Source organism: Silene latifolia, chromosome 1 (genome assembly GCF_048544455.1).
Source record: "Silene latifolia isolate original U9 population chromosome 1, ASM4854445v1, whole genome shotgun sequence".
Taxonomy (NCBI): Eukaryota; Viridiplantae; Streptophyta; class Magnoliopsida; order Caryophyllales; family Caryophyllaceae; genus Silene; species Silene latifolia.
The window spans coordinates 36457161-36479736 of record NC_133526.1 but is presented as its reverse complement, the minus strand read 5'-3'; positions in this window follow the sequence as shown (position 1 = coordinate 36479736).

Below are 22576 nucleotides of genomic sequence, written 5' to 3'. Positions count from 1 at the left end.
GCACAAGGTAATCCATGAGTCGTAGCACGTGTCCACATTGATTCTCAACCCCGATACCCAAACCAAGGCCTTTCATAAGTTATCCTTGGTCTACTCATTGAATCTTCGAGCTCTTTTCTAATCTTGGAGTGTTGACCTTCTAGCATGCCGTGGATACGGGACCACATGGTATCAAGTGTGAGATGACTTCTTTTCAACCAAGCCTTCAATAGAGAATGGATTGACTCAATACGGAAAGTTGCCTTGTTACCAAGATGGAAGCACTCATTTATACAACATAATATAAACATCACCGCGTGCTCACCCCAAGTGGTCCCGATATAAGTGGACAAAGGTTTCCACTTGATACAGAAGACCCTCCATTAATGCTGAAACTCTTGCTCGGTAGGTGCATCGATCACTTTATTCCAACCCGATTCTGGATTTGTCATGACATGTTTCTTGTAACTCTTGCTTTGATAGATAGTGATAGCTTTAGCATTGATGGCTTTGTTCACGTGTCATTGACACAACAAATGATAAACCTCGAGATGTACTGCATTAAGAGCGTTGATTAAACCCAGTTCCCATTCTGTGAAAAAAACAGAAGGGGACGCTTCCGTGGAATCTAAAATGTCACCTAACTTCTTTAACAACCACTTGTATTACTTCTCGGACTCGGTAGGAAGCATCGAACATGCAAATAAGAACAACGATTCGGTGGGTGTGACACCAACCATCTCAATGACTAGATTCTTGTATATATTGGTATTATACATCGAATCCAAGATTACCACATAAGGATAAGCCCGGAACAACTTCATGGAATCAGGATGAGCCATGAAAACATGTGTGATCTCTTTTGCCTCGGAATTACTCTCATGACAATGCACGTATTTCGCTTGTACCGCTAGAACCTACATATGTTGAGCGGTGTTCTTTTCACCCCTAACTTCTTGTCTAATTTTCCTTGTCTCGTTATATATCTGGCTGCTTGATGGTTGAGGTTTTTTGGGGGTTTAAAATGAAGAACATTTTTAATATCCCTCGGTAGAACCCCTACCATAGTTTGTTGCCTAACATATGCCTTCTCCTCCTCATCCAATCCCGCGAAGTGCCGACCCGTCCTTATAAACTGCTACGTTGTGGTTGTGTCGTCCACCACCCTCGGAGGTTATAATATTCCAAACTATCGTCACTTGATCATTTTTAACCATGTAATTTTGCAAGACACGAATATAGAATAGGCATGAACACTTCTGCGACCTCCTTGGCTTCTCGGGATCTTCCGTTGGCGGGGGTAGCCCATGTCTTTTACATCTAAAATAGCTTGCCAACAACCCATTTTCTTTTCTGTTTTTTGCTCCGTTATTTGCTTTAACCAAAGCAAACCCATTCTCAAATGCAACACTATTAGCCCAATTGAAAGCATCATCACGAGTTTCGAAATCTAAAGTTGTCATGAATAACGGGTTGTGATCAATTGATTTCTCGCCAAAACTCTTCCACAAAACCTGTTTCAAGCAATTCAGACAATAGTTAGACAATAAAACCGATACATAACCTAAATAAATTACGTTAAACAGAAGCAAAACAAGAGAAAACGAGTTTATTGTCTGACCACGGAGTGAAAGTTGAGAGTCAACAATCAATCCATGGCCAAACCACGAGACTCAACGTTCGACCATGGCCAAACATTGAGACTCAACGTTCAACCATAGTCCAAATGTTAAGACTTAACGTACCTGTAGATACCCTTATCAGTCGATATTGGAATTTCTTTAAATCCCGACAAAACACCCGATGATGATAGTACACATGTTTACTTACATCGCTCGTTAGCGGATTCCGTTCTGTGATGCGGGACAAGCGTTATTTGATGGTTTTATAATTTAAATGAAATTTAAATTATTTCGAAATAAATGAAATTTATTCCATCGGTTTTCATATTTTCGAGTTAATTTAAAATTTAAAACTTTTAAAATTTATTTGAAAAATAAATTATTCTGCAAAGTTTTTATTTTAAATTTATTTGAATGAGATGTGTGACGGTTTCGTGTTTATCGTTTTATTTTAATTCAAAGAATTTATTTTTTAAGCGGTTTTAAAATGAGATTTTGAGACGGTTTTATGCTCGTTTTTTGAACGGTTTTGATCACGAGTTTTGAGGAGTAGCTTGAGCACATTACATCCCCCTAGGTCCCAGGTTTGAACCCCCATGCCACCACCCTTTCCTTTCCCTTTTATTCCCCAAACTCACGACCCAAACACCCTCAACCAACCTGCGTCCCCTGTTTTCCTGAGCCCAACCCGACACCCAAACACCACCCAACCCAGCTCCCATTCAACCTAGCCCATGACCCAACGTCCCAAACTAGCCCAAACCCACACCAAAACCCGCACCCAAACCCCAAACCCGTGCCCTGTTTAGCGCGGCAAAACAAGGACTTCTTGTCCCAATTTCGTGCCCTCATCCAAACAATCCCCCTTCCCCTATTTCTCTTACTTATTCCTCAAGTAAGAAAGATATTTTCCCTCACCCAACCAGCTCACGAAATCCCCTCAAACCAGAAACCGAATATCCTTTCTTTATCCTTTCCAAAACCAAAATTATCTCCTCCACACTCCATATTTCAACCAAATTCACTTTCCCCTCCCACAAGAAAACTATCTTACCATCAAACCTAACCCTAGAAGCACCCCCATTCCCTTTTCCTATTTAGACAAACATATACACACCAAAAAACGGGACGAAAACACGAGACCATATACGGTTCTTTAGAACATTCGAAACCCTAGCATTTTCCCTCCATTCTCACGTTACAAAGAAACCTTAAACTCCTCTCATACTCAAAAACAAAGCACAAAGTTCACACAATATTAGACGAACATTAGAGCATCGAGTTGCTCTCTTTTTCGTGTTCTCTCGCGTTCTCGACAGCTCCTATTCTCATCCAATTCTTGTCTTTGGAGTCTAAGGATTCAAGAACATCTTTCGGATTTAAATTTGAGTAAGAATTGAAGTCACAATCTTCATTTGAAAATCGTTGCACGAAGTGCCTTTTACGCGAGAAAATTGTTTTTGTTTTTGAAGTTGATTTTGTTCAATTGTTTCGATATTTGTTTTACAATCGTCGATGATGCGCCTTCTAAGAAACACTTGCATACGAAATCCCGAGTGGTGTCCAAGTCTACATATAACTTGAGAGTGCACAAAATCCCGACTCAATTCCTCTCCTTTTGCTCGTGTGGTACACGGCCTAAGGGCCTTTTGTTAGCTTTTTATTTCGTCATTTAATTATCGTGTCATTTTTGTTAATATGTGTCATAATTATATTGCTAATGATGGTTTAGTTGCTGTTTAGGATTAGATAATCCCATGCTTAATCTTTCAAATTATGACGATAACATGTTTAATTAGAATAATTTCATGTTTAAATTATAAAATGAATCAACTTGATTTTAAATTGATCAAAATGAAATTTTAATGTTTATTCGTATTCACATGTTTTAATGACCCGTTTTTGTTTTAGTTATGAAATAGTTAGAATTAAATCGTATGTTAATTTGCTTTAATCGATCTATCATTCATGTATGTTTATTTGGATCGTTGTCTCTGTTAAATCGCAACTTGGCCAACTTAATATGTAGAATGCAGGTTAAATGAATTAGACATTCATAGGTCATACAAAACCCGACATAGGACGATTTAAATGAATTTCTTTAAAGAATTTAATGAATTCATCTCTTCTTATGACAATTTCTCGCTAGTTGAATTGCGCATGCTTAGCATTTGATTCGTGACACTCGATGACTAGAATAGTCCACTTCACCCCCCCCCCCCCCAATCCCCGCCCGTTTTGGCCGTGTGATACCTCGGCCTTCGTGCCACTTTTTGGTTCGATTCGTTTTGTTTCGTTTAATTATTTTGTTTGATGCGTGCATTTTATATAGACTTTTTGTATCGTATTTGCACGTATTTCTATGCATATTTCGTAGTATTAAGCTACAAATGTCTCCCGAATTGTTTACTTTGGTTTCTCTTAATTGTTCTATTTGCAGGAATGAACCAAAGAGAAGTGGAATCAAGCTTAGAACATGTCCCTATGCATGCATTTAGGAGATGAGTTGAGTCGGAGCTTGGAAACTACTAATTTGTGATGCGCGTAGAAGTAAGGTGGCTAGGCGAGCAAAGGAAGAGCTTCAAATTACTAGTGCCTACTTTGAAGAGCCATATCTCGAGTTCTACAACTGATATTCAAGTGATTGAAACTGGAGGTGAAAGCTTATCCTCTTAGATTTCCAACGCCACGAGAATCGCTTGTTTCCGACAAGTAACGAAGAAATGGCGGCCGTTTGAAGTTTAGTGCACGAACATGAATTACGCGCTGAAAACAACTCGATCGAGTATTATAGTGCTCAATCGAGTACTTTTTATGTTCCATCGAGTAATTTTATTCTCTCGATCGATTACCTTGATTCTTACTGTACTCGATCGAGTGCTTTTGTGCTCGATCGAGAGCTTTTGAGGAAGAAATACTCGATCGACCAACTTTATGTTACTCGATCGAGCAAAACCAAGTCTGACGCGCGGGATTTTCGTCGAGACTTATTATGTTTAGCTATATTATATTATTATATAAAAAAAATCTCTTACTATATAAGAAAAAAACATTCATTAGGTTAAGGGTTCGGAACTTTTCACTGCTTGAACCTCTATTACGTTGCTTTGTTCTCCTATTTTCCGGATCTTAAACTCTGTAATTTCTCTTCCTTTAATCTCTTTGTTAATTTAGTTTATGTTATTTAGTTTCTTCCCTCCTATCATTATGTTATTATTGATTATTGCTTTAGTTGTTATTAGTTTCGTAAATTTTATTATGCATAGCTAATTCTCTTACTAGGATTTAGGGGAACCATGAATGAATGATGGTAGTTAAATAGGTTTGCAGATCTGATGCTTGTTTCATGTCTATGTTGTTATTAGTACCATTTAATGGTAATTTGACAGTTAATGTGCATAGCTGTTTTAATTAATTTGGCAAACTCTGACCTAGATCGGAAGATTGAAAGGAGTGAGACCTGCTACAATTCTTTAGGATACTCTAATGAGGGTGGAAGCTAAGTTAGTAGTATTTTAGGGTGAATAGCGGACCGGAAAGACCTTTTCATTACCCATTAGACCGACGCATGTGACTAATCTGCGACCTAGACTACGACCATAGGACATTCATTGGTGACCCGACAATCCTAGTTCCCTTTCTCTCTATTGTTAAATTTATTTACTTCTCGTTGTTTAGTTAGATTAGCTAGTTATAAATTCAACCAAAAACCCCCAATTGTGACATCTGACAGACTTAGTTGAGCAAGTAGATACAATAGCCTCCATGCGGATTCGACCCCGACTTCCCTAGCTGCATTAGTTAGAGACCCATCGGGTTTATTTTTGATAGGGTTGCGACAGCCTCATCAACGGTTTTATTTCAATTGTTATTGTAATTTAATCCTTGTAATTATTATAATTCATTTCAAGCAATGTAATTTTTACTTAAAATATGGGTCTAGTTAGTCCTTTATTTTGAGTCAAAATGATTTTACAAAACCTTTGCTTTAATTAGTTAAATTGAAGTGAGTGCACAAAACGATGATGAGGCCAAGGACAAAAGTCCATGTGAGCCATGGCCTCACATTGGCACGAATTTTAAGACGCCTAAGTGCTAGTTCGTGTCATGTGTCGTATGTCATGTTTAGAAATTGTATTTAGATCGAGTTGTATCCTTAATCCGTGGAGTAGACGCCTAAGTGCTAGTTCCTTCAATCCCGGCTCCGGTTAATATTCCTGAGGAACCTAGGAGGTCGGGAAGAGTCTCTATTCCCCCGGACAGATACATTGGTATGGTCGAGGAACATGACATAGATGACATTCTACTCTTAACGAGTAGTGAACCCGCAACCTATAAAGGTGCCATGACTAGTTCTGACTCAAAGCTATGGCTTGAGGCCATGCAATCCGAGATGGACTCCATGTATGAGAACAACGTATGGGATCTTGTTGACTTACCTGCTAAGGTTCGTCCCCTTCAATGCAAATGGCTTTACAAGATAAAGCATTCTGTGGAAGGTCAACAAGATATCTATAAAGCACGATTAGTTGCTAAAGGTTTCACCCAAGTGCCAGGTTTGCACTACGATGAGATTTTTGCACCCGTAGTCATGCTGCGTTCCATTCGGATTATCTTAGCGATTGCCGCTTTTCATGACTATGAAATTTGGCAAATGGACGTGAAAACCGCCTTCTTAAACGGCTTTTTGGAGGAAGAGTTGTACATGGTACAACCCGAAGGTTTCATCGATCCAGAACATCCTAAGAAAGTGTGCAAGCTTAAGCGTTCCATTTATGGACTTAAGCAAGCATCTCGGAGTTGGAATCATCGCTTCGACCAAGTGATAAAAGAAAATGGATTCATTCGATCAGTCGAGGAACCATGTCTCTATATCAAGTCGAGTGGGAGCAAGATTGTCTTTCTAATATTGTATGTTGGCGACATACTCCTGATTGGGAATGACATACCTCTCTTAACTTCGGTGAAAGTATGGTTGAAGAACCATTTCCAAATGAAAGATCTGGGTGAGGCACAAAGAATTTTGGGCATCCGTATCTATCGAGATAGATCACGTCGGATGTTATCTCTCAGTCAGGAGTCTTACATAGACAAAATCCTAGAGAGATTCAGCATGACTAACTCCAAGAAGGGGTTTCTTCCTATGGCTCCAGGGGTGCATTTGAGCAAGTCTCAGGCACCAGAGACACCGGAAGGGAAAGAGCGCATGACACGGATTCCTTATGCTTCAGCTATAGGATCAATCATGTATGCCATGATATGCACACGTCCGGACGTGGCATATGCATTGAGTATGACAAGTCGATTCCAACAGCATCCAGGTGAATTACATTAGCTGGCTGTCAAGAACATTCTTAAGTACCTACGGAGGACTAAAGATTGGGCATTGACTTATGGAGGCCCTCAAAAGCTATGCGCAACCGGTTACGCAGATGCCAGCTTCCAAACGGATCGAGATGACTCGAAATCTCGATCTGGATTCGTTTTTACTCTTAATGGCGCTGCAGATCACTGGAAGAGTTCCAAACAAACTGTTACAAACAGATTCTACGACTGAGTCCGAGTACTATGCCGCGTCTGAAGCTACAAAGGAAGTGATATGGATGCGTCAATTCTTACATGGACTATCCGTAGTGCCTAGTTCGAATGACCCGATCACCATCTATTGTGACAATAGAGGTGCCATCTTCTAGGCTAAGGAGCCCAAGTCTAGCAACAAATCTAGGCATGTACAACAGAAAGCTCATCTAGTCCGAGATTACGTGGAGCAAAAGGAAGTAGTGATAGAAAAGATTGCTACTGATGATAATATAGCAGATCCTCTCACTAAACCATTACGACAAGATAAGCATGAAGGGCATGTTAATTCCATGGGAATTAAACGTGTTCCTGAGTTGTAGTACCTTTTATGGATTAGATTCATTCTCTTTTGTACTCCATACGACATCATCGTTTTGATATTTATATATTTTGTTTTTCATGTGGAATTTGTACGACAATTTTGAACACCACAAAGTGAACTGAACAAACATTATATTTTTGGTCCTTAATTGCCCACGTGAGCTGATAACTCGGGCAATTATTTTGTGACGTTGGTTGATGGTGGGTTCAACGAGCCATAAGTCAACCGGTTGATTGACCAATCACAGAGGCGAGTTATACGGATATCTCGTAGGACACAATTGTGACATCGACGTGGAGTCCTAAATGTTTTATAACATTCGGTGCCCGGTCGTGGATAGGACCTCCCTGGTGATCCTAAGAGTCGATTCTTTTGACTATCGACCGTCTCCGAGACTAAGGCGATTTTGGGTGACTTTGGTTTCTTTCTCACGGTCATCCGTAATAGGGGGCCAAGTAGATTTTTTTCTGGGTCATTTCATGCTTGCTTAGATCGGAAGGAGTCGAGTTGAAGGAAATATTCAGCCTTTATCAGGTACTCGATATTTCTCGGGGCCACTCGAGGAGTCAGAATCGAAATGCATGGCCATGCTCGGAACGGATTCGTTTTATCGTTAAGTTACTCTCTAGTCGGGGAAACTACTCTTGATACAGATCGATTGTAAAATACGACCTTTGCGGATCCGGATCGCAAATTGTTTTACATTGAGTGGGAGAAATTTTAAATGAATATGAGAATCGGTTATCGCACATACACTTGTACGGACAAGTGGGAGTTTGTTGGAGGTGGTGTCCTCCAGTTAGTGCGGATAACGTCATTGCACGTACACTTGTACGGACAAGTGGGAGCTTGTTGGGGCTGGTGTCCTTTACAGTTAGTGCAAGGACTTACAAATCTCTAAAAGGATCAAAGGGCATACTTTTGGTATTATTATCAGTTGATCCACGTTTATCAATAACGGTTGGCTTGCTAGATAAGTTTGACGTTATTGTCATACAGATGGCGGTGATCAACTGGTCCCTAAAAGTCACACCTATAGGATACGTTTGAGAGATGTGACAGTATGAAAATACAGTCATGTTGATGCCAAATTTGACTAACCAGTTAGTCGGAGTTATTGACTAGTAATTAGTCAAACGCGATGTTGAGACAATTATTTAATACGGATTAAATAATAATGGCTAAGACAATTAAGCGATTAATTCGTAAATTGAATATAAACGATTTATATTTGATTAATGTATATTGAATTAATTATACAATATTGTCTTTGTCGGACATGTATTAATATTTCAACTAATCCGTGTTATTAGTCGATGTATTAATAACCGATAACCGATGACAGTTTATAATAAAATCCGTCATATACATTTTAGCGGAATTGATCGGACCACAAGTTAAAAATGAGGAGAAAGTGGAAAGCCCACTCCCTCCTCTCATGACCCGCGGACCGAGACAACAAAAGGAGAGGCTCCCTCTCCTTTTGACCTAAGGATTCATTTTTACATGAAAATTAGGGTTTTGAGGAGTATTTTTCTCTGCAAAACCTAGATCTCACATCAAATAACCTCACAATAGCTCTCTCGATATTGCAAGTCAATTAGAGAGCATTTCTAGCACAAGGGCATAGTCTCAAACGGTCTTGGGTGCAACGATTAGGAGGAAATCTCTGTTGATTTCTGTTCTTTACGCCGCGCATCAAAGGACCCGAGGTTGATTCTTAATCTTTATCGTTTTCTATTGTATTTCGTTTATGACCATAAATCACATGTTATATTTACGTTATAATCCTTAAAATTAAGGGAATTTTACGGATATTTCCCTTCAAGATGGAGGGGAATCTTCACCCAGCTTAGATTCGATTGCATCCATTCGGGTCATCATGAGGTTCACGGCCTCGGTGAGTTTGTTAACAGCATCTTCCATTGCTTGACGTCGGGTTTTTGGCGGCCTTTCTACAAGAAAACCCCGAACTGAGTCAATATTCGAATGTAAGAGCCCCTGCACACTTAAGGACATGACACCAACTTGACTCAAACAAAAAACTCGACTTGAGACTGATTAACCAAAAGGTTCGACTCACGGTTGGATTTAGACCTCGATTCATTTTAGACTCGACAAAACGACACGATCCGAACCATCATAATTCGGTTCTAATCCGGACTCGATGTGACTAAACCCGTGATCGGACTAACATAGCCCATAGGTTCACATGAAACGTCCACAATGGCCTAGCTTGGACGTTTCTGTGGACTATCCTAAAAAGGTGGACCAACATGACTCGAATCCCAAGAGGTAAGCTTGGGCGACCCAACAAGGTCGGGTTATAGACTCTCGGGGCAAAACACGCCTAGCCTAACATGGCCAGGGCCCGGACACGACTCGATGCATTTCATGCTTGGTTAAGGTTCGAGAAATATTTTGGATTGAATTTGAAAAAAACGAATGATCGATTTGAAAATGAGATTTGAAATGGGCAGCATGCCGGCTATAAAAGCTTATTTTGGGCCGAAAAATCTAGTCCTACTTGGGCAGCATTCCGCGTTTTTAAAACCATGCTATTTTGAAAGTAAGTTGTTCAAAAGTTCGGTTTTGAAATTGATACGGAAAATTTGAAAAGACTCGGGAAATTCATTTCGCACATTGTCATTCTCATGTTATAAGGATGTATGCTCCTAGACATCTCTAAGTCTCGGCAAGTCTTCTACAAGAAGGTCTATGCCCTCCATCCTTTTTGGGTCTTATAGATCAAGGGCATTTAGGTAGAGTACCTAGAAGAGCATCCCCACCATCAAGAACCACGACGAGACGGAGTGGAAGCAAGCAATGTGCGAGTTCCTGGCATAGTGGGACGTCGCCCCCCACGCATCACAAAGAAACGCTGGGACGGCCCGGGAAAGTCCTTAAGGGTTTATGCATGAATCGTAGCATTATGAGTAATGTTTTAATTTCCAATACTTTCTTTTCAAGTTTCACCTCGGAGGAAAAGACCCTAGAAACAAAGTGTAACAAGTCCTCTTTTCCCAGCGGAGTCGCCAAACTGTGGACAACGCCCGCGGAAACTGCGTCCGCGGGATCCACACTAGGCATAATCGACTCGAGGTTCTTTCGAATCGAATTAAGACAAATTAGAGTCGCCACCAAGATTTTTGGGAACTTGGAACCGTTCAAGTCAACTTTACACCTTTCATCGAAAAGCATAAAGTCAATCGACTACGAGTGATTAAAGATAAAGACTTGTACCCTATATCACTCGATTTGAATGACTCTCGTAATCCAATGGTATTTAGACGGATCCACAAACCATAGATCTTGAGTAAGGGGTGAGGGTACGTGTTAGGAAGCCCATAAGGACACCTAACCCCGCCCGTCGATAACGGCCTCTACTAAGTCAAGTATCGGATTTCAAACAAGGTCATAGCTACTACGATATATGATATGCAAACATCGTTTTTAAAACCCTAACATGTGAAGTTTCTATGTCGATTTAGATGCAACTAAACTAACTTTGTCAAAGTTGTAATTTAGCATGTGGGTTGATTGATCTAACAACATACAAAGCAAACAAGGCTTAAGGGGAATGGGGGAGCCGTTGGGATCTATTCTATTACAACCCAGGCATTTCATGCCGACACAACGATAAATTAAAGATACAACTCGATCTAAAATACAACGCTATACACAAAACCATACACGACACACTACACGGCCAATTCGGCCTAGGGAAACGTGCACAAGGGGGGTGGCCCACGGCTTATATGACTCACGGCCTTGGGTCACTCCTCGTAATGCGTGCTTTCACTTAATCTTATCGAATTAGACATAGGGCCACACACCAAAGCATGCATTAGCATAAATCGGGCCATGTCGCTTTAAACAACATGCGATTTACTACGCTCTTAGATGAATTGGAGCACAACCATCTAACCAAATAAGACTAAGGTTTTTTAGAAATCATTTGACTCGATAACGGAAAACTAATTACAAACAAATTACAAAACACGACTCGATAAACAAAAATAATTACAAGATACGAAATAACGAGATAAAGATAAAAAAGAGCGAGAAAAGGACTACAAAAACTCGGTCAAACACGACCTACATATCCTAGCCTACCCTAATCCTTAGGTTAGATTCATTAGGTTAGATAGATTTGCAAAGCGATACGGGATGTACATTAGAAAACGATGATAAAAGAGGTCAGAAAGCTTCGCCTAAAACCGAGTGCTCTACATGGCCTAAAGGGTCGAATTAGGTCAAGTTCGCTAATTAAATTAACTCGTCGAGTGTTAATAAGAAGGTGCTAATCACGCACTCTTATACTAGCGATAAATCATGTGAAAAGAGAGATGCATTCAATTAGATTAGAGAATTGTTAACCGATTTTAATGCTTGTGTTGAAGCACCCTAACATGTCTAATTAGGTTATTAAATCGATCTAATGTCGTCTAAATGAGTCATATGTTAACAATCAGAGGTCGAACTTACATGTGAAGGGTCATAGGGTAGGTCGAACTGAACGAAACAAACGAGAGGTCAAAAGCGAGGAACGAAGTTAGAAATCGTTTTATTAATGCCCTACCTTGAACACGAGGATATGTAAATGAGACGGGGTGTACGACCGACCAATGTGGCGGATTTCTTTCCCATCTCAAGTCAACGCGGGTATTCATGGTGGTACTTTAACTCATACTCGGACTAAACTAGTTTCATAGTTAACGAAAACAAACGATAAACAAACGATAAACAAAGTAAAAACGAACTATAAAAAAGACAAACATAAAATAACGAAATAAAAGGGAGAAGAGGAGGATTTGATGCACCCTCAACCTACATGTATCGTTGACACCGTCTTGGGTCGTAATCGATGGTATATTTTATCTCGAGAGGCCGTCGTCGACGAAGAAACAAAGCAAACAACACGTTTTTTGCAAATCTGGACAACAACTTTCAAACTGCGATTTCTCTCTCGTTTCACGGTGAAAATTCGATTTAAAAGATGTTTTGAAAACTAGAAATAGAGGAGAACAGAGATCTTAAAACAATCCCTGCTCTTTTAGAGTTATTGGGCACCAAAAACGAGCACAAACAGAACTGGACAGACAGGAAAAGCCGCGAAAACAGAGTGTATAACACTCTGTTTTTCGAGGGGATTCGTGTACTCTCAAGGGCAATTGGGCTCGTAAATCTTTGTCTAAGATGTAGATGGATGTTGTGTGGTTAATTTGGAACAAGAAACTCGAATTTTAATGGAGGTTTGATGGTTGAACGAACGGTTTCAAAGAGGATACACAAACTGATTCTCAGTTTGTAAGTCGGTTTTGTCGAGAGTTTTTGAGAGGCAATTAGGGTTTGTTTCTGGAGTTTAAAGCTTTTGAATGACGGTAGTATGTATGGAGAACTTAGAGGAATGAATGTATGGTGAAGGGGGGGGGGGTATTTATAAGGAGTTTCGAAGGGTAGAAGTAGGGCAACAAGCAGTCGGGCCTGTTTCGCATAGCTGCTGCCCATCAGCTAATTCGTGGGGTTTTTAGGGTTTGTATGGGGGGTTTGCTTGGTGGTTAAGCTAAGGTAATATGGTTAGGATACTAGGGTATGGTGTAGGGTGAATAGGCACGGGTTTAAGTGGTGTTTGGAGCAGGTTTTGGACTCGGGTTTGAGCTGAACGAAAACTGGGGGGTCGTGGGCTGTTTCGTTTTGGGGCCTGTTTTGGATGAACTTGTGGAAGTGTTTCGAGGTGTTCTAGGTGCTGGGTTGTTGTGGGTAATGTGGAGCACGGGTTGGTGGTGATGGGTTGCGGGTTTGGACCAAGTTTGAGTCGGTTTAGAAGGGCTTTCGATGGGCTATACAAACACGGGTAAAGGGAAGGAGTTGGGCTGTGTTGGGGGGATGTTTGGAACGAGATTTGGGTTGGATAAGGGAGTTCGAACTTGGTTTGGATGGGTAGAAGCCTAGGTTGGTTAGTGTACTCGAGATTCGTGCCAACTCGTAAAGAAAACGGGCTAAAAAACCGAGCTATAATCGAGCTCCAAAACGCGTGGTTGAAACGAGTTTTAAATTTTCAAATTCGATTTTTCAAATCGGTTAATACATTAAAATAAATGATTTTTCAAATCAAATACACTCATAAAATGATTTTTCAAATCAATTATTTATTTTATTTTCAATAAAATAAACTTGAGAAAATAAATTCAAAATAAAGTAAAATGAATTCACCTTAAAAAAGCTTTAATTTAAATATCATTTAAATTAATAAAATACTCCGTCGACAACGCTCATTCTACATCGTAAAACGAACCCAAATAATGACAATGACAACTAATAAATACATGTGTCCTATCATCATCGGGTGTTTGTCGGGTTCTCTATAAATTCCAATATCGACGGATATGGGTATCTACAAACGTTTCTTCCCTCCAAACTCCGGGATAAACAAGTACAAAACACAAATACGAAAACATAATGTCAAAGAGCTAAAATAAGAGCTCAAGACTTGTCAACTAACAACAAACCCAACACTGCTTCACCCTTAAGTCCTTCTAGAGACTGTTACAGGGAGACCTATCAAGGATCCTGGGGATTCCCCTCAAGATCAAAACCAAAACTGCTTCACCCCTAAGTCCTTCTAAAGACTACTACAGGGAAACCTATCTAGGATCGTAGGGATTCCCTTCAAGATCATAATCAACACTGCTTCACCCCTAAGTCCTTCTAGAGACTGTTACAGGGAGACCTATATAGGCTTTTGAGGATTCCCCTCAAGCTCGTAATATCACACCTTAACCTTTAAGGTCCAGACATGGGAATCTGATCCCACTTTAATTACCAACCATTTCGTGCTCAGGCCACATCAAGCCTGAGACCCCATTCCGCACAACATTACAAGTCGTACCCCATCGGCTTAAACACCACAAATACAAGGTTCAGATCTTTATCTGCCAAACAAACCTCTTATTACCAGGCTCCACATTCCATAATGTCGAAGCCATTTTTACCCTGACCCAGATACGGAGTCTCCAAAAAAACATTGCTCCCCGGAACGGGACATACCCATTTCATTCTTAGAGACCACTTTTTGGTGTGCTCATGTAACAATAAATAACAAAGTATGCCTCTTCGATTCATGATCAAGAGGCAATTCTCTCCAATCAACTTTCGAGTCACCAAACGGAGTTCACCGTCGTGACCCTCAACCCCAGATTTTTATCTGTCAAACAAACCTATTATTACCAAGCTCCACATTCCATAATGTCGAAGCCATTTTTTTACCCTGACCCAGATACGGAGTCCTCGAATGCTTTGCTACCGAGAACGGGACATACCCAATCTACCCTTAGGGTCCACTTTTTAGTGTGCTCACATGATAAGGAAAATTTTCACAAATTACACCTCTTCGATTCATGATCAATGAGGGATTCTCTCAAATCAATTTCTTAAGTCACCAAACGGAGTTTACCGTCATGACCCTCACACTTTAAGGTCCTAACAACTCGCTTAGGTACACATCCAGACGAGTCACAAAACGGAATTTACCGTCGTGACCCTCACACTTTAAGGTCCTAACAACTCGCTTAGGCACACATTCAGAACTACAATCTGGTTTGATTTCACTTCACGTGAATACGTAGGCAGTCCTTCAAGGACACAACCATACACCTCAAAATCACTTCAAGGTCCTAACATTTAGCTTAGGCACACAAACACATGCAGAACTACGATCTAGTTTGATTTCGCAAACACGTGAATACGTAGGCTGTCCTATTACAAGGGTGCAACCACACCCTCACAAACATTCAATTTTCAGACCTTCAATTTGCAACCCATTGCACACACACTCAGAACTACGGTCTGGTTTGATTTTTCACACACGCAAATACGTAGGCAGTCCTATTACAAGGGCACAACCGCACATCCCTTTCAAAACAATTCCAATTTTCAACCCTCCAAAAATCCAGCTCAGAACTACGATCTGGTTTGATTTCGCAAATACGCGAATACGTAGGGAGTCCCCCGACAAGGACACAACCGCGCACCCATTTCAATCTCAACCATCACCATCAATCCTTAAAAGCAGCCCACCCAGCTGCAAAAATTAATCTTATACCTCTTTACTGGGGGCTTCTTCCTTAAGACGTCGCCCATTCCTTGTTTTGTCAAATTCCCACCTTCTCACTTTGGGGGCTTCTCTTCCAAGACGCCACCCGTCCTTATCCTCAAACATCTTTTGAGTCTCAACTACAGTCCAAAATAAAACCGCCCATAGCCTAGTGCTCGGTTCAGATGATGACAAGGTCTTGGTTCCGCTCTCCGAATCATCATACCTCAAGATGGGATCTCAAACAAGCAAACAAGGGCAAAGATGTCTGGAGAAGATAATCAATTCATATTTCCCAACTGAGCGGACCATCTACTCCAAGGATCTGATGCGCGTTGTCACCCTTTCTTGGCTAGGATTTGCACTTACATGTGCAAAGTCTGTCAGAGTCACCCCTGTGTCGTGCCGATACTGAATTTGCATCACATTCACGACCGTCTGTTTGTCAGTCCGTCAGTATGCGTCCATGTGAGTCAATGTCGCAACGGTCACGTGTCTCCAATTTATGTAATCACTGATCTACGAGTAACAAGACTCGCCTTCAAGCTTCACAACATTCAAAACTTCTATCTCCCTTCGCGTGAGATATTACATGCTAGTTGCTTATGGGCTAATTGCTCACATGCTTATGTGCTTACGTGCTTATATGCTTGCATTCAATGTGCTTGTCTATGCGACTGCGGATTTGTGTGGTCACTAACCATGCAGGTAATCTTGAGAAGACAAACTCACTCCAACTGAGTACTGGGTTCTTCCCAACAAACGGCGACCCGTCAAGTCCACGGGGTTCAGCCACATCAATTACATGGCATACACTACCTCCTAACGAGCAGCAACTCATATCCCCGACGAGTCCTGAGAAGTTTCTAACTCCCCAGCAAGTGTCGATTTTCAAATGGAAGTCACACAGGTCTTTCAAAGATCCCCGCAACATCGTTCATGATCCCGATGCAGCGTTCTCACTAACTGGTTTTCCAGAGAGCCTTGCTCAGATGATTTATCCCCACGGACTTCATTTAGGACTCCCAGCAAGTTGGAGTTCGTTGCTCCTTAGCCGAACCTATCAACGTCAACCTGGTTGGAAGTCATTACCACACAATATCTTGAAATAAGCCCGATGATTCATGCTATTTCCCACAGTCGATCTTTCGACCCTCCATGGCTGGCGAGCCTCACAACGCACATTCAACATGGTTGGCGAGCCTTACAACGCACCGCGGCTGGCGAGCCCTCCTCATGTACGCACCATGGCTGGCGAGCCTTACAACGCACCGTGGCGGGCGAGCCCCCTTCATATCCGCAAACGGCTGGCGAGCCTTTGTTCGCAAGCAAGATACAACCCAAGGACGTATCCCGAAGATGCCTCGAGTGCGACTCCTTATCAAGCTGGCGAGCCTTTGTCCACAAACACGCGAGGACATATCCGAAGATGCCTCAGGTATGACTCCTTCTTATGGCTGGCGAGCCTTTTTACGTAGTCTAACGGACTTTAAACGACCCGCACGGACAGTCGACAGACTCTAAACTGTTCCCGATGACAGGTCCTTGGCTCGTACCCTCGAGTCACCTTGGCGTCGCACTTCCCGACAGCAGGTCCTTGGCCCGAATCCTTTCGAGTCGCCTTGACGTCGCTTGGGTCTCCAGGTTGTAATCTTCGATTAACCTGGAGGCTCTACTTTGACTTTCGCCTCGTCCAAGCCTCAGTCAAAGTGGGGGCTCCGTAGATACCCAGTATTTGCACCTCCCAAAAACCACCCGATGATGATCGGATTATAACGTGTTTTTGATATGCGTGCGTGGATTGGCCATACATGATATGGTTTAATGCACTACTCGGATATGAAAAATGATTTCAAAAGTTTTCTAACTTCATTTGCATTAAAATAACACTATTTAGAGTTAAAATCGTCTTCGGACCCAAAACTGACTCAGAAACCCGCAACTCGAGTCAACCCGAGTCAACCCAAATCCCGAATGTCAAGAATAATGCCATGAATGCCTTTATCATGTCATTTCCATTAAAATGACCCTATTTAGAGTTAAAACCGTCTTCGGACCCAAAACCGACTCAGAAACCCGCAACTCGAGTCAACCCGAGTCAAACCAAATCTCGAATGTCGAAAATAATGCCATGAATATCTTTATCATGTCATTTCCATTAAATTGACCCTAATTAGAGTCAAAACCGACACCGGGCCAAAAACCGACTCCAAATTTAAATCCCGACTCACACGGGTCAAACCCGAGTCAAGCACACAAAACACCTACCTCAAGTAACACCCAAGATCATCTTATTAGATGCCCATATTGTTACACGACATTATGGTATAAACCCCAAATCAAACCAACCAAATAATAGATAGAGCAAAGGCCACGTCCAAATTGAAAGGCACAGTACACCCCTTTCAATCACAAGGTGGCTCGCGCCTAAAGCAGGTGTCTGCTTAGCCTCCAAGCAAACTCAACCGACCTACCTCCCCACATTTCTATATAAATACCCACCATCACACACCATAATATTCACGCGAGAGTCTGCCCCCTCCTTCTCCCTTAAACTTCTAGACCCGACTTCCTAAGTCACAAAATCGACACGTGTTTACGACCTACCGATCGTAAACACAAGCCTTACACATATTGTTTGGTATTGTCGCCGTGCATTCGACCGACCCATACGACCAACTCAACATTATTCAACATGTTTTTAAACAACATATTTTCAAAACAAAAATCCTTTTTTAAGGCACTCTTTTAAACTTCTTTGATCGCGAGTAGTCGCTACGAGAAAACCGTCTCTAAAGTCGTCTACGTCGCAAACATCAATAGACGTAAGTTTGAGGGTGTAAACAACTCATTTATTTCATGTCTTTATCATTTTTATGAGTTTATAAGCATGAATGATGCATAACACGATTCAAATATAGGTTAGACGAGCCAAAATCGAGTTTTGGCCTGAGACAGAAGCTCCTTGCTATGCACGGAGGCTCGCGCCTCTTGTGGGCGTCCAAGTCAGACTCAAATGTGTTTGAGTTCGTCTTTCCTTCAACACTTTCTTTTAGTTTTAATTCTTTCCTTTTACGGTTTTACCATTTTAATTCATTTTTATGACAAATATTTTGACCATTACAAAAATCATCCTTGGTTCCTTATACCATGACGGTTTATTCTGTGACTCGATGATATTATTGGTTAATTACATTTTAATGGTATTTTAACACCTTTTTCTTTTATTTACCATTTTTCTCATTTATTTACATTTGTAAATATATTAGTCATAATTCATAATCATCCTTGGTTCTTTATACCATGTCTATTTAATCCGAGTACGATGATTAACTTGACTAATTACAAAGAAATGAACTTAACATAATTAGTTCAAATCAAACATTTTACATTTTTATTTGTATACTATGCTTTCAAACTTGCAAATCCGACAACGAATATTATTAACACAATAGTAATTATTACGAGTCATGCAAACAACATTTGCAATCATTCATCACAAATACGGTTTTAAATAACCTTTTTAACAACCTTTTAAAATGGTTTTAAACAACCTTTTTGCAACCAGGAGACGCCTCTTGGTTTGGTTCATGACTCGCGCCCCAAGAGGCCGTCTGTTTTCATATTTCAAAACCTGGACAGACCTTGTTCCCTCGCCAATAGGCTCGCACCCCAAAGGGGTTGTCTGGCGCGATTCTGTTTCATTTTAGCACTTGTCTAGGACGATCCCGATTACGGTTTATCCGAATACGTGACGGATCAGATTGACGAGTTTGCATTTTGTACTTTGTCTTTTAAACACACTTTTTCAAATAAATGGATCGTGTTAAGCATCATCACCCAAATTTGGTAAATGGATGTTTAATTTCCGTTTTCACATGCAAATCAATCTAAATCCAACTTCAACATCAATTTCATGCTATGTGGATAAACAAACCGACTTAGCAAACTTTCACATGTTAGGTTAAACTTTTAGATGCGCATTCATGCATTTTAACCGTTTTATCAACTCTTGCACTTAAACAACCACGATCGATCAGTAGAGGCCGCTAACGCGGGCAGGATTGGGTGTCCGATTAAAGGGCTTCCCAATACGTACCCTCACCCCTTACTCAAAACCTTTGGATAGTGGATGGCCTTATCCAGGGCGCACGAGAGTCATTTTAGGCATAGAATGCTAAAAGGGGGACGAGTCCTTATCTTTAGTACCTATGTCAAACACCGCTTTTTGCCTTGATTGACCTAGGTATAAAGTGGATTCAAACGGGTTCCAAGCATCCCACAAATGCTTGGTGGCGACTCCGAACATCTCTGTATCGTTTCGAGACCTTTGCCGAGACGAAACCGACTGATCTAAAGCGATCCGGTCGAAAGCATTTTTACGCTGCCGAGCGTGGCTTTCAGACCGCTGCATGTCCACAATTTGGCTTGGCGTGCAGGTGGCCAGTGACTACGGACCGGCAGGCGGCATCGCGCCCGCAGGCCGGCTCGTGGCCCATGTCCACAAATAGATGTAGGTTTTTTTTTACCAAAATGAGCTTTTTATAGCCGGCATGCTGCCCAATTCTAATCTTATTTTCAAATCATCCATTTTTAATCGATTCCAAAATGTTTTTCTCACCGAACCGTTCCTGAGCATAGAATATGTTTCGAGTCAAGTCAAACCGTGTCATAGGTTCAAGTGAACCGTGTGTCTAGCCAATAAACGACCCTAATGGGTCGCCCAAGCCACCTCTTAGGTCCAAGTCAACCATGTCGACCATTTAGTCAAAGTCAAACCACGAAACTTCTCTATTAAGACATTAGAGACGTTAAGATGAACCCATGAACCATGTTTGGTTTAGTCACGGGTTAGTCACACACTGAGTCGATGTCAAGTCTAAGTCAAGAAGTTAGTTAAGTCGAGTCATAGCCCTTGTTAGGTCTAGACCCGTCTCCCATGTGACCCTTTACAAGTGAGCCATTTAGCTCATTTCCTGGGTCTAGTTCTGTCTTCGAGTCAAGTTTGAGTGAAAGGTCAAGTCTGTGAGTGGAGTCCTTATTTGTGTAGGGGATTTTGATTCGAGTATTGATTGGTTCGGGGTTTTTCTTGTAAAAAGGCCACCTCAAACCCGAAGGAAAGCCATGGAAGCCGCCGTCACTAAGCTGGGTGAGAGTTTGGAATTGATGATGACTCGATTGGGAGCTATTGAGGCTAAGATCAATGGGGAAAAACATTGTGACTACCCCACCAGAAATGACTGAAATAGAAAAACGGTCCAAACTCATTGAAGATCGGCTGAAGCTCTCTCGGGTGGAGAGCATCCATTATGAGAACTCTAGGACCTATGCCCCAGTCCAAGATGAACTCCCTAAGAACTTTGTGCTCACCGACATCCCAAAGTTTAAAGGAACGGAGGAGCCTCTCCAACACATTCGGTCCTACAAAGAACACCTTGCCCTGAAAGGTGTACCTACAAGTATGCTCCCTGCCATCTTTGCTCAGTCTTTGGGAAAACACCCAAGGGCCTGGTTTTATAACCTTGAACTGAAGAACTACCCTACGTTTGAGGACATCACCGTAGAGTTTTGCAAACATTATGCTGATAACGCAGAGATCCAAACCACTATGAGGACTCTGGAAGTTATGACTCAAAATGAAAAGGAAGGGTTCACTGATCTCCTGGCCCGATAGCGCGCATAGAGAATGAAGATAACCAATAAATCCAAAGAAACAGAAATGGTAGATAAATTTGTGAAGAATCTTCGACCCGTCTACCGTGATGTATTGAAGTATCAAAACTTTAGCACTTTCAAAGAACTGACAAGGTGTTGAAGGAAAATAGAAGATGACCTTCGAGCTGCTGAGATGGAGAAACCAAAGGGGTATACTGGGGCCTCTTCCTCTAAATCAAAGGCACATGCTAGTGCCAACCATATTCAAGCTATTAGCCTTACGGGAGGAACTTCCAAAAGGCCTCAAAGCTCTAGTCTAAGAGCATTTACTGACATAGGGTGTACCTACACATATGCCTTAGAAAGACTCGTGGCCCAGGGGAAATTGAAACTCATTGGCCCAACTCCTGAACCTCCGTTGGAACAACGAAATAAATGGTACAAGCCTGACGCGTATTGTGCATACCATCAAAGCAAAGGGCATGACACGGAAAATTGTTTCCGTCTTAAACATGAAATACAAGATAGGATCAAGAGTAGAACGCTCCCAATCCCGACGGTCAAGCCCAACAACGTGACCAACCCATTTGGTGATCCCACGAATGTCGTGTTTGTCGAAGACAATTTTGATATGACCCATTTGATCCGGCCCGTTTGTCACCTAAAGTGTTTCTTTGTAAGGAAGGAGTTCATTGATTGTTCAGAGTACCTTCCAAGCCCGATGAACGACGTTCGAATTGGGGATTTCGGTATCGACTGCACACCATACATTCTCCGGAGTGGGAATGAAATCCATGGAATTTGGGACGATAATGAAGATGATATCTATCTTACCAAAGAAGCGATTGTCCCACGAACCCAAGATGAAATCTTGAAACTAAGGAAGGATGTCCTTGAGTCCAATCATTTGACTCGATCTGAGCGCCCCAACCGAGTTGAAAAGGCGAGCCACACTTCTATTGCCAAGGATGTTCCAGATAAGGGATCCTCAAAAGAACCTACTTTAGTCGAGGCACTTAGTGAAGGGTCGGCCTCAGAGGCTTCCCTTATTAAGCAGGTCCAAAAGACTAAGGCAGATGTCGCTATCGGGAGACCGATCTCGAGTTATCTTAAAGCGTTGACGCCGAACAATGGAAGACGCCAATAGCAAGCTCACAACTTCCGTAAATTTCCTAGGAATCCGAAATTCGGAATAAGAGTCGATGAAGAGACGAACATAGTAATGAAGGGAAGATACTCCCAACCCTGGTTTTTGAAACTGCAAAGAGAGAGAGAGCGAGAGAGAGAGAGAGAGAGAGAGAGAGAGAGAGAGAGAGAGAGAGG